At 44.5% G+C, this 16,869-nt stretch overlaps 1 long non-coding RNA gene across 1 annotated transcript; it reads left to right on the top strand.

Moving 5' to 3' along the window:
* Window positions 1–281: 281 nt before the first annotated feature.
* LOC147015369 (uncharacterized) lies at window positions 282–16,522 on the top strand. The gene is made up of 3 exons (XR_015050308.1): window positions 282–1,314; window positions 2,293–2,520; window positions 15,560–16,522. It is a non-coding gene; the product is annotated as an uncharacterized LOC147015369 (long non-coding RNA).
* The last annotated feature ends 347 nt before the right edge of the window (window positions 16,523–16,869 follow it).

Here is a 16,869-nt window from a genome sequence, read left to right as displayed (position 1 = left end):
GATCACTCATGCCAAGTTTCATCTCATTCCATCCAACGGTTCGGCTGCCTATAAAGGACGAACAAACACACACACATACATACAAACAAACATATTCTATTTTTTTAGTATAGTAGATATATATATATATATATATATATATATATATATATATATATATATATATATATATATATATATATATATATATATATATATATATATATATATATATATATATCCTTCAAGAATCTTCTCTGAAACAGCTGAACAATCGAGGAGAAACTTTACAGGTATGACCACCTATCCATGAGGAATAAAAAGTTCCCCACCTGTGACGTCATTGGTCACCTATTCCCCACCTATAACGTCATAGTTGGGCAGCCATATTGGATTTACCCAAAAACCTTTTAAAAATATCCTTCTGCAGAATGGCTGCACAGAACGAGGGGAAACTTTACACACATGTTCCCCAAGCCTTGGGGACACCAGGGTGTTCAAGAATAATTATTGATGTCACATGGTCTGGCAGCCATATTGTATGGAATGAAAATCTTTTTATAATTCCTTCTCTTGAACCACTACATCAATCGACCTGAAACTTAAAATTACGGTCTATTAATGATGGAGAATATATGTTTTAAATTTCAACGTGATCGGACGTGGTGTCTGGCAGCTAGAATTATTGAATTTTTTGAATCTGTATTCTTTTTTTTTTTTTCTTTTTTTTGAATAAGGCTCATTTATTTGACTGCACCGAGATGGGTTTGAGGGTAGAGAAGTAGCAGTTGAAACCCGAGTCCTGTCCAGATTCCTCCTGATGACTTCATCTTTGCTTTTTGCTCGTTCAGGTTCCTCATGATGACTCCAATGCAGTTACCTGTCTTCAATTTCCTTTAATTTGGTCTTCTATTTGATTTGAATTTAATTTAATGTAATTACACCTTTGCCATCAGAAACGTTGGCTCGCACTAAGTCCTTCTCAAGACTGCGTGGGGTAAGTTTTCCATGAATACCATCTAGTTTGAACAAGATATCATTTTCGAATAGGGTTCCACACATTGGTGAACATTTTAAACAGGAAGTTCGCCATGAATCCCCTGCTATTGTGCTGCAGAGAGTTACTGTGCTGTTCGTGCTTGCCTTGACAAAAACCTCATATCCATTTGTTGTAAGATTTCATGAGAATCTGAAGAATAGGTGACCTGATGGAGATTTTAAAAGATTGATGTGAATCGTCGATCCTATGGGACGAGACATGCGAATACTTTAGGGTGTGCACGCGGCCATCCACATCTCCAAGGCCTTCCACAGCATTGCCACTCCATTCTGCAGGTGTTCATCTCCCTTCTGTACTGGGCCTTTCACCACCTAAACCACACTGTGCCTTCTGGTATTGCCAGTCATTTTATCAGTTTTGAGAAAGCATTATAAGTTCCCTTTTCTGCTATATGCCTGGCAATGATACAACATATAGCCACCATACATTAGTGACATTTGATTGGCCAGTCCAAGGGTCTCACTGTGACTTTGCTGAAAGCAACACTGAGGTTAATTATAGTACGATTAAATTTAAATTACGAGACAAATTTAACTGATTTTTCCTTCAAATTGATAACTTGCTTGTCATTTGGGAATCAGACTTAGTTGTGTAGTGGCTTGAGCGTCCACTCTGTGGCTGGGATGTTGACAGTTCAAACTCTGGCTGAGTCATACCAAAGACTTTCGAAATGGTACATGTTGATTCCTTGCTTGTTGTTCAGCATTTCGAAAAAGATAGAGTACAGACAAACAACCATAGGTTGGAAATACTAGTGTTGGTTTGATGGACCTAATGGCCTCCTCCTGCATCGAAAGACCTTGGAAGGGAACAAATGCAGGTGCATGCCAATTTTTGGTGTGAGCAACCACCAACAACACATTTGAGGCGTTTTGTTTCTTCCAGATGACACTTTATTTTTGCCTCGTATATAATTGGACATATGTTTATTCCTGATGCAAGTATTTGAGAATTTGTGAACATCCCCTCTCCCTCCGACCCACTGTACACCCTGGAGATGCCTCTCCCCCCTCCCTTTTACTCCTATGTCCTCTCAACCTCCCTTCCATTTCTCTTCCCTGCACTCCTCCCACACTCCCCCCACCCTTATTTACTTTCCTCTAAAATATGTTGTTTCGTACAACTGCCGATCGAATGGCCTCTAATTTGTAGAGATGGCATATTTTCTCAACCTCCACAAATCAAACTTGTTTCACGTTGGTTTATTTGCTTATTTACTAGCTTACCTCATTTTAAATCCCTTTCCTTCCCAGGGAAAGCCGCTTGAGCGGCTTGCGTCAGGCCATGTGCATGCACATTCGGTGGACAGCTCGCTGCCTCACCTGTCTTTGCGCAAGCTATGCATCACCCTGCAGGAGCAAGTGGACACCTTCATCGAGGATTTTAAGCACACTGCTGAGAAGATGCCACACGTGCAGCATGTCCACAGCATGGTTTCTGCCACCATTCCATCCCGCGCCTGATTGCCTCTGACTGACATTGTGAGCCTGCTTCGGTGTTGAGAATTTAAACCCCAGGGTTTTGTTTCGTGTACGGAATAATTCCTAAATTGATACTTTCGTGGAGAGAAGGAAGATCAATTTGTTCTTTCATACTCTAAATTGGCAGTCTATCAGGATTATTACATTGGGCCTTGTAGAACAATTGCTTGTGAGCAAAAACAGAGCTTTGCTGTTGCTTCTCACCATGTTTTACACGTGTGCGCACCATGGGACATCCAGGACATCTTACACTCTAGAGGTGTTTGGATGGCAATACTTAACCCCATTCCCAAAAGCCATGGTTGGAGTTCAAAACTTGACCTTGTCAGCAGCGCATTTGTGGAGGAGCCAGCAACTTTTCCAGTAAATTGGCAGCTTCCTCAACTTGGCTTTGATCGACTCCAGAGGGAGGAATGGTTCTCCTCCAACGCGTGATGCCCAGATTCTCTCTGTCCACATCAGTAGCATTGGAAAGGATAGAGATGCTTTGGCTTCATGACTCATTCAATTTGAGTTCACCAACAATGAGACGATCACTCACACCTGTGGGCACCGCAATGTGGTGTAACAATGTTAGAATTACTCTGCAGCACACACCGATGAGGGATAGCGAGCCAAATTAAAGCTTCGCCAGGTTATTCAGAGCTAGGTTCATTATCAACATCTGTTATGGAGTGATGTAATAATTTTCATTAACAGCCCAAAATTTGTGGGCTGCCTCATCACCCTTCATTGAACATGCAGCATTAACCGAACACTGGCCATGGGCAGAGCTCAACTTGGGATTTTTTTTCCATCCGCGTCACAAAGTACACGCGTGTCCAGCATATGTACTCAGTATGAGATCACTGAGTTTAACAGTGTGGTACACTTTAGCTCTTCCCATTGGCCAAGCCATGCAGAGCCGATCCTTCACCCTTATTGTTCTCATGCAACATACAACAGGCTAGAATGCTGGGACACATTTTTGCATTGGCTCGGTCTCCATCCATTTCGTCAAGCTGGCCTAATATAATGTTCTCTGAAGCAGTATGTCTTGGTGTGTTGGGTTGGTACTGTCACATGTCCTCCTTTTATCGTGACCTGCCATGTCCAAGTCTTGAAAATAATTTGACAGGGTTATTAGCTTTTAATGTTAATTTGTTCATTGTTTGTTTCACAATTACACGGTTTAGATACATTTTACATTTGGAAATGATGGACAAGTGGTCGTAATTCACATATTTCTGCCGCAAAGTACGTGGGGGACGTCAATGAGAATATGAAGGGAGAAGTTTAAGGAGGAACTGGAAATGTAGTAAAGTAGTAAAGTAAAGTAGAAAAGTAGAAATGTAGTAAAGTAGAAATGTAGTAAAGCTGGAGAAGAGAGAAGCAAGAAGAATGAGAGGAAAGGGCAGTTTGGAGGAACTGAGAGTGGAGGATGGGGATGACAAACGTGTGGAAGTGGTGTTGGTGGATGGATGGAAGAATTGCACCTTTTTGTCTACCGAAGCTCTAACTGCAAATACTTCGGTCCTATCTATTATATTATACAACTAGAGGGGCACTCGGTAGAGCGCATACCTCCACCACGTAATGCCTGATCCACGAGAACATATCGGGCCCAATACATTTTTGAAATATCGTTTTTGGCCCGATCTCTCAATGGTGAAAAAAAATCACTTTTAAAATTAAATAATTCTCGTATCCAGATCTGGCATTTCGTCCTTGTCACACACTCAACCTGTCCACCAAGTTTTGTCCGAATCCATCCACAACTTTTTGAGATATCGTGCTATATATATATATGTATATATATATATATATATATATATATATATATATATATATATATATATATATATATATATATATATATATATATATATATATATATATATTGGCCCTGTCTCTTAATGGTGAAGAATCACTTAAAAAATTCTCATAGTCGGATCCGGGATTCAGATCTTCACAAAAATCTAATCAGTTTGTCCTCGTCACACACCGAACCTGCCCACAAAATTTCATCCGGATCCGTTCACAACTTTTTGAGATATCCTGCACAAAGACAGACAAACAAACAGACAGACAGAAAGGGGTGAAAACATAACCTCTACTTTCAGTGGTGGAGGTAATCAGAGAGTTCATAGAACACGATACCTTGCACAGTGTTCAGGTATATATAGGAGGGCCTTGTCGTTCGTGGGGTTACAGTCTTGAAAATCCCCGTGAACCACCAATCCACAAACTTAGGGGGTAATGGGGAAAATAGGGTTAGGGACTTTAACTTTAAAATTTGTCCAAACTGTACCCTCAATTACCATGTTTGTGCATTGTTTTTGTGATATTTATTTCCATGAATAAAATAATTATTAAGGACATAAAACAAAGTTTATTTTCTTGTTATTATTATTATTGTTATTATTATTATTATTATTATTATTATTATTATTATTATTATTATGTATGCAGCCTGTGGCCGCTGGATGCGTCATTACTGGAAGCACAGCGATGCTGCTGATGCAGTGCCCCTATTTCCAGTAAGCTATTACTCATTTTGCCAACCTCAGAAGGATGACAGGCTGAGTTAACTCACCTGGTGTTAGTTAATGGATTAACAGGGGCTCAAACTCAAGGCCCTAAGGCCTCAAGCCAGCCACTTTAACCGTTAAGCCAACACCGTACTTATTTATCTGTATTAAGAAGATAAAATTTATTTTCTTGAGTTATTAAGATCATGAAACATACCATTAATAAGGTTGATGATAAACTTCATCCAATAATGCGATGTTGATGCTGATGATAAAGACGAGTTGATGGAGATGATGTTTTGGAGTTTGACGAGGTTATTGTGTTGACAGCCCATGTTAATTTGGTTAATAAATGTGGAAAATAGTTCACCAACCCGTGATTATTCGAGCGCATTGACCGCAATCCGCAAACCTCACTTCAATAAATTAATCTCTACAGCGAATCCGGGAAAGGGACACCAACCACCCCATACACCGTCATAAGAAGGCATTTGTGATGAATCCTTAAAGTGTTGTTGTTGTCGTTGTTGGAAGCTGTGAGGTCACAAGTCACGCAACGAGAGACGTTAGAGAGACGACGAGACGTTAGTTGATCTCGTTAAAGTAACGCATCACCTTTACCATTTACTGCCTTACTACGATTGTTAATGTTTATACTTGTGTTTTGTTTATGCTTTCAGATATCATCTTGATTGAGTGAATTCAAGCCTCTAGAGTGAAATTGGCTTGTTTCTAGTCCACAACAATTTAATTCACTCAATCCGACACCACGGACAAGTTCCTCAAACCGGAGAGATTCGACGTCGATGCGAACTCAAGCACGGCTGTTAAGCAATGGCTCCATTGGCGCCGCACATTCTCGAACTTTCTGGTAGCCATCGCTACTCACGACCCGGACAAGCTGAACATGCTCCTTAATCAGGTAGCACCTTCAGTCGATGAATACATTGCTGAGTGCGAAACATACGACGCTGTCGCCAACGTTCTCGAAGCACTCGATGTAAAGCCCAAGAACGAGGTGTTTGCAAGACACGTGCTCGCTACATGCAGACAGGAGGCGGGAGAGACGCTCGATCGATATATGCAAGTACTGAAGCAGCTAAGCAAGGATTGTAACTTCCGGCCCGCAACCGCGGAGCAGGGTAGAAACGACTCAATACGCGACGCTTTCATAAATGGACTGCAATCGGCTCACATACGACGACGCCTGCTGGAAAACGAAACATTGGGCCTTCAAACAGTTTTCGAGCAAGCTCGCGCTTTAGAGATGGCCAAGAAACATTCCGAGTCCTATGGGTGGCCTGTCCCTCCTGTTGATGCTGCTGCTGTGGAGATCCGAGAATCATCTCAAGAAGCTCTGGAAACAATAGCGGCAGCGAATCCATCTGTGAAGCTAAACACCACTACGACGGCCACTTTTGCTGCCATGAATACTAAGTGTTTCTTCTGCGGATATAATAGGTATCCTCGTAGCAAATGCGCCGCAAGAGATACCACATGCAACAGCTGCGGAAAGAAAGGCCATTTCTCTAAAGTGTGCAGGTTCCTCTAAACTAACCTCGGCGGCTATCACCACTCTGGCAATACTCTCTGCTGCTTCGCCGGATTGCCGAGCTAAAGCTGTTGTGAAAGTGCAGATCAATGGGCACTCAGTCGCAGCATTGATCGATACTGGAAGCTCCGAAAGCTTCGTGAGTGAAAATTTGGTAAAAACCCACAAGTGGAAGCTCTTCCCTGCCAACAGTAAAGTTTCCATGGCCTCCACTTCCCTATACTCAAATGTTCAGGGATGTTGCAATGTTGAGCTGATCTCATCAGAACATTCCTACAGTGATATTCGGCTGTTAGTTCTCCAGGACCTATGCACTGACCTCATCCTAGGTCACGATTTCTTGAAACAGCATTCGAGTGTTGAGATTCCCTTTGGTGGAGCCAAGCCATCTCTAAAAGTTTGCGGACTTGCCACTGTTTCTCCACCTTCGTTGTTCGCCAACTTAACTCCCGATTGCAAGCCAATAGTCGTGAAGTCACGGCGATATACCAGCGCAGATACCAAGTTTATTGAATCCGAAACCAAGAGGCTTCTTGATGAAGGAATCGTTGAACCGAGCGAGTCTCCATGGCGTGCCCAAGTATTAGTTACAACCAACCATAATCATAGAAAGCGGATGGTCATCGATTACTCACAAACAATTAACCGTTTCACTCTACTCGATGCCTACCCATTGCCGCGAATAGATGAAATGATAGGAAATGTAGCTAAATATCGGATATTTAGTACAATCGATTTGCGTAGCGCCTATCATCAAATTCCCATAACAGAAGAAGACAAACCATTTACAGCATTCGAAGCCTGTCAAAAACTATATCAGTTCCGCCGGATTTCATTTGGCGTTACTAATGGCATCGCAAACTTCCAGAGGATAATTATCGACAACGTTATCTTGGAGGAGAATCTGGAGAATACCTTTACTTATGTGGACAATGTTACGGTGTGTGGAAAGAACCAGGCAGAACATGATGATAACCTGAATAAATTTCTCAATGCCACTAAGAAGTATAATCTGACATTTAACAATGACAAATGCGTATTCTCTGCAAAATCTGTCGATCTCCTCGGCTACACAATTGAAAATGGAACAATTAAACCAGATCCTGAGCGTCTTCGACCACTTCAGGAGCTTCCACCTCCACACGATATGCCCTCGTTGCGTCGGGCAATGGGAATGTTTGCTCATTACTCACAGTGGATTGCAAACTTTTCTGAAAAGATTCATCCCCTCATACAGTGTAAAAGCTTCCCTCTATCATTAGCTGCCGTTGAAGCTTTCAAACTTCTCAAGCAAGACATCGCCAACTCCGTTGTGATGGCTACAGATGAAACTGTCCCTTTCATAGTTGAAACCGACGCTTCTGATCACGCTATTGCTGCTACGCTTAATCAGTCTGGAAGGCCTGTTGCATTCTTCTCGAGGACTCTTTCTGGTAGCGAACAAAGGTATTCAGCAGTAGAAAAGGAAGCATATGCGATTGTGGAGGGACTGTGTAAATGGAGGCATTATCTGCTGGGAAATAATTTTCAGCTTCATACTGACCAAAGGTGTGTTACATTTATGTTTGATAACAAAAAAGCTGGAAAAATCAAGAATGAAAAGATTATGAGGTGGCGCATCGAGCTGTCATGCTCCAGCTATGACATAATTTATCGCCTGGAGAAAGAAAACGCTGCTGCTGACGCCTTTTCACGAATTTGCCGTTCAGCTATTAACGGCAAAACCTTGCAAGATCTCCACAACTCATTATGCCATCCAGGTGTAACAAGGATGGCCCACTTCGTGTGCTGCCGAAATCCACCCTTTTCTGTCGAAGAAGTTAAAAGGATGAGTGAGTGCATCTTGTCCAGTCTGCGCTGAACTCAAACCGAGATTCCATAAGGCCACCCCAAGTAATCTCATCAACGCTACCTTGCCTTTCGAGAGGCTAAACATCGATTTTAAAGGACCCTTGCCATCAGTGACGCTACATGTTAACTGTTGTTGGTGAGTTTTCAAGGTTTCCCTTTGCCTTTCCATGTGCTGACATGACTTCACAACCATCATAAAATGCCTCTGCCAACTGTTTGCAATCTTTGGTATGCTTTCTTATATACACTCTGACCGAGGATTTTCCTTTATGTCCGAAGAACTCAAACGGTTTCTGCATGGACGCGGCATTGCCACCAGTCGAACTACTGGCTGTAACCCACAAGGAAACAGACTGGTGGAAAGTTACAATGGTATCATCTGGAAAGCTGTGACCTCAACGCTTAAGTCGCGAGAACTGAAGACTGCGCAGTGGGAGGCTGTTCTCACTGATGCTCTGCATTCTGTTCGGTCGCTACTCTCCACATCCACTCATGCCACTCCACACGAACGACTGTTCAACTACCAGCGCCAATCTACCAGCGGACATTCTATACCCACCTGGTTGGCTTCTCCTGGCACTGTGCTGATGAAAAGACAAGTACGCCAGAGCAAGTATGATCCCTTGGTGGAGGAAGTCGAACTCTGACGCAAATCCGGAGTATGCCCACGTCAGACTTTCTGATGGCCGCGAGACCACCATATCACTGCGACATTTGGCACCTCCTGGTGATGTTCCACCTGTGAACGTGATGGGTGATGCCCGACCTGTGGACCAACAGCAGGCTGGTTTCGAAAATGGAGAGGGACCACCGAGCAATTCTTCGGCAGAGAAACAGACTTTAGCTGAGGAAACGAGAGCAACTGAACCCGTGTCATCAGTTAAACAGTCCCATCAGTTAAACAGTGTCATCAGTTAAACAGTCCCCATTCAGTCTGATCTGAACGGATCAGACGCCCTCCTGAATATCTTGGGAAATTTTTGGTTGAACTTTAGAGGTGTGGTGTGAATGTGATGAATCCTTAAAGTGTTGTTGTTGTTGTTGTTGTTGTTGTTGTTGGAAGTTGTGAGGTCACGAGTCACGCAACGTCACGGGTTACGTATCAAGTGTGAAGCTGTGAGGAGATCAGGGCGTTTCCCTTGTCTTCGTCATGTGATTCGGTGAGTCGTTAGTTAGGTCAGGTCAGGTATGGGAGCATGTGCCAGAACAGCGCGTCGCTGCGTCCACTTTCCGCCGGTACTCCAGGGGCCTCCGTCTGGCCATCCCCCAGGCAGATGCCAGGTCCATCCCCATCTCCTTGAGAGGATGGTCAACCTGCTGCAACCATGAGGCACGTGGTCGGCCCACTGGCCTCTACTCATGAGACTCCCTCGCTGAGAGAATCTGGTGAGCAGGATCAGCGTCAGGGAAACGAGCCACATGTCCATACAGCCGCAACTGACGCTCACGGACTATGCGGGTAACAAATCTCATCCGAGTCTCTCTCAGCAACCGCTCGTTGGACACAAAATCCGACCAGCGATAGCCAAGGATTCTCTGAAGACACCTGGTACCAAAGGAATTAAGTCTCCGTCTCAGATCCTTGGTCAGAGTCCAAGTCTTGCATCCATAGAGCAAGACTGGAAGTACCAAGGACCTGAAGACTCGGACGTTCGTCCTCCCGCACAGGTACCGGCAGCGCCACACCCCATGATCCAGTGAATCCATGACTCCCCAGGCCCGACCCAGACGTCGATTGACCTCTGACTCGCAGCCAGCAGAGACATGAATATCACTGCCAAGGTAAGTGAATCTCTCCATGACCTCAACATCCTCACCACAAACAGACACAGACAGGACAGCAGCATCCAAGATGTCACTGAAAGCCTGGATCTTAGTTTTGACCCAAGAAACCCGTAATCCCAGCGGCTCCGACTCCTCATTCAGCACCTCGAGGGCCCCCAAGAGGATGTCTAAAGTCTCCGCAAAGATGACTGCATCATCTGCAAAATCAAGGTCCGAGATCTTGACATTCCCAAACGATGCACCGCAACTTGATCTCTCCAACATCCTCCCTAAAATCCAGTCCATACAAGTGCTGAAAAGTGTGGGGGCCAGTACACACCCCTGACGAACTCCAGTAACAACTGGAAATAAGTCAGAGATGGTACCACCACACTTCACAGCACTCTCAGTACCAGAGTAGAGTTCAGACATCAGATCGATCAGTTTTGGTGGCACCCCACGAAGACCAAGAATCCTCCAGAGGACATCCCGATTCACTGAATCGAACGCTTTACAGAGATCAACATAGGCTGCAAGCAGCCCCTGCCGAAACTCTCGTCTGCGTTCGGTGAGGACACGAAGGGTAAGGATACGGTCAATCGTTGACCTCTTTGGTGTAAAGCCTGACTGCTCTGGACGCTGGTGCTCAAACAGATGGTGGCGAACCCTATCAAGAATTATCCGAGCAAAGACCTTGCCCGGCACTGAGAGCAGCGTCACCCCTCGCTAGTTGTTGCAGTCTTGGCGATCACCCTTCCCTTTCCAGAGAGGGACAACAAGGCCCCTCTTCCAGTCAGTTGGGATGATGCCTGTGTTCCAGGCAGAGCACAAAACTGCATGCAACGACATGAGTGCAGCATTTCCACCAGCCTTGAGAAGTTCGGCATGGATGCTACAGATCCCTGGAGCTTTGCCCCGTTTCAACTGGTTCACCGCAGCCCGTGTTTCCACAAGCGAAGTTGGACCACAGTTGATTCGAGGGTCAGCAACAGGGATTGTAACACCCTTGACATCCAACTCGACAGCTGGGGGATCAGCCTGGTACAACCGCTCAAAGTAACCAGCCCAGCGGGCCTTCACTTCAGACTCCCCTGTCAAGAGCCTACCATTCTCTGCTCGAACTGCAGTGCTCCGAGGGATGGGCTTGGATGAACGTAATGCGCGAATTCCCCTGTAAGCGGGACCAGAATCACCTGTCCACAGGTGATGCTCTACCCCCTCACAGATTCCTCGCACATAGGCCTCCTTGTCCACCCTCAGTGCACGTACAGTTTTACGCCTCAGCTCCCTGAACAGCTCAGCTCTGCCATTCAGCCTGGCCCTGCGACTCTGGTCAATGGTATCCAGTGTCCCTTGAGAGACAAAATTCTTCTTTGCCCTGCGGTGAGCTCCAAGACATCCACCGGCAACATCAAGGACGGTGGTCTTGAAAGCGCTCCACAACTCTTCAGGACCCCCCAAAGCACCCAGACCCCCCAAGTGTCCACTCAGCCTGTTCGTAAACTCCTCAGCTACTCTCTCATCCCTGAGCTTGGCAACATCCAGCCTCGGCTGGGATGGTACCATTCTCCAGGATTTAAGGTGCAGCTTTAGAGTTGCTACAACAAGCCTGTGGTCAGTATTGAGGAACTGAGCACTCCGGTAGACTCTGCAGTTCTGGATCATCCTCCAATGACCATCAATGAGGACATGGTCAATCTCCTTTGACACGCCACCAGCGTTGGAATACCAAGTCCAGCGATGATCTTGTGGGCGGTGAAACCATGAACCAGCCACCCTAAGTCCATGACTTCTTGCAAAGTCAAGGAACTTGGTGCTATTCTGGTTCATAGTTCCTGACCCATGGGGACCAACACACACCTCATAACCATCCCTATCAGCTCCAGTCGATGCATTGAAATCTCCCAAGACAAGAAGTGTATCTCGTCTGGGGCACTGATCAACCACAGACTCGAGTGTGGCGTAGAATGCATCCTTCACGGTGAGATCACTCGCCTCAGTCGGAGTATAAACAAAGACCAGGGAAATGACACCTAAGGAGTGATGAATCCTTAATCTCATAATACGCTCGTTGACCGGTGTTACCTCAATTATCATTGGGGTCAGCTTATTGGACACAGCTACAGCAACTCCTTGGGTATGGTAACCATCAGAGCGACCAGACCAATAGTAGGTTTAACCACCCACCATTATCTCGCCACAATCCGGTCTCCGAACCTCAGAGAGAGCTGCAATCCCGATGTCCAAACGCTTGAGCTCAGATGATAACAGAGACAGGTGATCATCCTCTCTTAGGGATAGGACATTCCAGTCACCCACCCGAAGGGACCGCCTCAGGTTAACGCAAGGAGACCGCCGTCTGGTGGACGACACCTCAGCACCACTCCGACACACTCTCCTGCAATCTGACCCAGGGATGTTACCCCGTGGTTTCCCTCCTATCATCAAAGATTGGGGGTCCCGAAGGCTTTGCCCTAATCCCGTCATCCAGTGAGCTGCCCTGCGAAGGGAAGTTGCACAGGAGGTACTCCCACCGAGTGGGTTTTCAGATTTTTTTGCGTTTTTGCGTTTTGCGGAATGAAGGGTTTTACGGTGGCCGGAGTGCAAATCCTGCCACCAACCTCCTAATAAGAAGTGACCCAACTGCAGGAGGACGTCTGCAGACACAGTTGGGCACGAGATATGGATGGCCGTTGGCTCACAAGGAGCTCCTCTGCCCTTTGACAGGTTTTGTTTTAATCCTGCTGGGTGTCCATATCCAAACACCCCCCTCACCAGAAAACCTGGTGGGGGAGACGGTTTAGTTGCCGACAACCCGACCATGGAACAGGTTAGTACAGGTTTACATGGTACCTGTAGCAGGTCACAGATCGAACCTGACCTGACGAGTCGTTAGTTGATCTCGTTAAAGTAATGTATCGCCCTTTACCATTTACTGCCTTATTACGATTGTTAATGTTTGTACTTGTGTTTTGTTTATGCTTTAAGATATCACCTTGATTGAGTGAATTGAAGCCTCAAGAGTGAGATCGGCTTGTTTCTATTCTACAACAACATCGAGTTGCAGTTTAGGAGATGGAGGCTTTATTGATCAGCATCAAACGCAGCATCAATCAGCATTTTAATCGCCATATTGGCGACCTCTTCGAGACCCCAATTCATATGCACCGGCCTATAATGCTATACAGTATATTCGATATGCATATATAGCATGGTTCTTGGAAGTATTATGAGGGCGATTTGTTTTCTACAGCCTTGAAGTACATCATCATCATCATCATCATCATCATCATCATCATCATCATCATCATCATCATCTGAACTCAGGTACATCTTTCGATTGCTTACCATTCAATTTTACTCGAGTCGCAACACTAGCGGCGGCAACTCCTGCGAGTGCAACTCCTACTTCAAGTATATAGTTCAGTCTAAACAAGAGCGAGAACTGATTTGCAATTCATGTCCGAAAGCAATCCTAAAAAAAAAAAATATTTTTTTAAATGTGTTTGCGTTTAACACACACTCGAGCTGATACCGGAACAAAAGTGAAGAAGAAGAAGAAACTCTCTAACCTACAGTGTTTGGGTGTATTTGGCAAAATTAAAGGAAAAACAATTTTCATTTACTGATATATTTTTTAGACTAGAAACCGATAAAGACAACTCGGATAACAATCTGGAGATAAAAATTTGTTTCCTTTAACGCACGCTCAAGCCGATACCGGAACCAATATGAAGAAGAACAAACTCTCCAGCCCACCTTGTTTTGTTGGTTTTTTCGGCTTTGCCTAATTTCTTATTCAAAATAACCTTACTTACATACATGAAGCAAAAACATGTGTACGGCTTATGTGCATTTATAATACATTGTGGTTATACACCTGGTATCAGTCCAATTTCACTGGGCCATGGACTAACACCCAAGCCTAAGGCCTGATGCCTGGCAATCTGTGCCGCTTCATGCAATGGCAGCGCATGATTTTATTGGGATGGAGTCAGACCAGCTGTCCAGCCAATGGCTGTAAATCAGTGGGGTGGTGTCAAGGCGGCTGAACACTGACCCACTTATAATATGTGATATTTCCGAAGATTTTAAAAGGGCAAAACTGTGAAAAAATATACAAAACGCCTTGAAACTCTAACTTTTTCTGTAAGTGATCATAATAAGTTCAGTATTACGTACCACGTACCACCACGTACCAAGTTCAGTCAATTATGTTAAAGGGTATAGGGGGGGAAAAAGTCTGAAAGCCCACAGGTGGGACAGACAGATGGAAAGTAAACCTATGTAGTCACTCTGGTGAAACCGAAAGGGGACTAATAAAGGTTTCAAGGCGTGTAAAGATAACGATTTTGGGTTTTCCCGCAATTTTCCGTAACATCTATAACATTACCGTTTCTAATACACCACATTAGTTCTTCGTGCCTGTTGTATGGGTCCATTATGACGTCCTCAAAAACAGTAAGTGTCCTGTTTGGAATGATTTTCAATTTTGTTTGATTTCCAGACAAACAGAGTAAAAAATATCTCACTCCTCTCTGCGCATGTGCAGTAGGGATGATTCTGAGCCATGGTTTGGTAAAAACGAAACACTTTTCTTTCACATTCATGTTCTGATTCGTGTTCAAAATATTACATTTGATTTAAATAAGTTGTTACTCGATCCTAAATTAATAAGACAGACAGATGGATGGACAGACAGACATGAACCAATTGCTTTACCCCGCTTTTCTCTTCGCGTGCACAGGGTAACTGCCATTATTTAATTGTGATAGCAAACCTCATCCAACCTTTGTTCTAACCTTTCTTTCTGTATTTTTTAAGATAATGCAAAACTGTGTCAGGTGACTGAACATATGAAGAGATATGCAAATGAGGTTCACAAGGCAATGCAACAAAGTGAAAGCAACACTTCAGTTTGAACTGACAGTATAACCTAACTGAGTACGACACCACAGTCTGTTAGTCCGTTACAAAAGCATAACAAGACTTGCACAAACACATTTCATGATGTGCCTGCCTAATGATCGCTCGGCTAGAAGTTGATGCTTCTCTCCAGAAAGTCGCAAAACTCCATTTATTGTTCAATTTGTAGGATCACTGAAGTTAAGTGAATGTATTTTATCCTTGTTTTACCATGTATAGTCTGCCCCTGGATAAATTATCATTATTTTCACCCGAACATGTCGAAGATGTATTGTGTGAGCTTTGGAACATTGTGAATCATGCAGAGCTCGGCAGCTGTGCTTGTGTTGATGCCGCACCCTGGAACGGTGGCACCAGCGAGTTGGCGCACCCATCAGCATTTTTGTATCCAGCAGACAAGGCGAGGCTGTAATAGTGTCCATGTTGTTTTGGCCAGGCCATGCAGCTGGAGCTCGTAGAGTACACTTGGGAGAGGCTCTGGCAGGAGAAACAGCGGCAAGAATCCACATGACCCATGGCCACTGTGCAAGAAAGGGGGGAAGCTTGGCAGGAGGATAAGACTCTGCATGAAAAGCTCTACTCTACTTTGTGAGAGGACCTCCGAGTAGAGGCTTGGGTATGTGAATGGAAGTCGTCCTTTCACCAACGGCCACTGGTGTAACAAGTGGGTTGTTCTTGTGACTTGAATGCCATGCTAATTTGATGTGATTATTCTGGGCGCTGAACCATCAGCATCTATCTTTCCTTTGAAGGATTTCTTGACTTTGGAATTCATTATACTTGGCTTGTTCATTTCAAATTTCCATTTGCTTTTGTTAAAGATGTAAACAATTCTCGGGTTGGCTTGTTTGACCTCTGATCAAATGGCTCATGAGTCTGGGAGTCCAGCTTCCAATATCCTTTCACTCTGTTTACTTGTCCATTGTCTGTCTATGTCTTTGCACCTTATGTAAAGATACAATGATGTCTTCTAATGTCTATCATACATGTGATATGTGCAAGCTCCCCCATGAGGATTACATTGCTGGAAGTAAAATCTAATAAATAAATGTCATTTTCTGTCTGTCTGTCTGTGTTTGTGTGTAACACCAATCATGGCAAAACTATTGGGCCAATTGACACCAAACTTGGCAAATTCGACCTGGTCGTGAACATGGGCTACTTGGATTTCATCTGTAACTGTTGCAGGGGTTCAGGAGGGAAGGTCGACGAAAATTCTTTATGTAAATGTGTGTCTTGTCGAACCACCCGGTGGTGGTGGCAGTGGGTATTACAAGTCAGCTGTGGAGATAACTTGCATTTTTGCACTGCATGCGTCCCCAGAGAGTGGGAAGGCCAAAGCTAACCTAATCGGGGTGGGGAGTTCGGAGGGAGGCGAAGCAGTGAAAATTCAGAGGAAGGGGTGGAAGGAGAGAAGGGGTGAGGTGGGAGTCTATAGGGGGGGTTAAGTAGAGGAGCCATGGGAAGGGGCGGGAGGAGTAGAGTCCCTACATAGAACAGAGTTACGACAACCCAGAATTTGACGCCATTTTGTTTCCATTGTTTGTGCCATGCACAAGCGCACTGCCCACTGCAGCGTGTACATTGTGCTATGTTGTGCAATTCATGACCTTCCCCGTGTCCCTCGCTTTTAATACAATTTCATCCAAGATTTAGACTCTGATGATTTTGTTAATTATTGCAATAATCATTGTTTAAACATGTTGTTTTATCAAGGAGAAGTGAGAAGAAAAGCGAGGAAAGAAG

Source organism: Eptatretus burgeri, chromosome 12 (genome assembly GCF_056783735.1).
Source record: "Eptatretus burgeri isolate ZD-2024b chromosome 12, Ebu_testis_v1, whole genome shotgun sequence".
NCBI classification, from domain to species: domain Eukaryota; kingdom Metazoa; phylum Chordata; class Myxini; order Myxiniformes; family Myxinidae; genus Eptatretus; species Eptatretus burgeri.
Note: the sequence above shows the minus strand (reverse complement) of the source record. Positions and strands in the feature narration are given on the sequence as shown.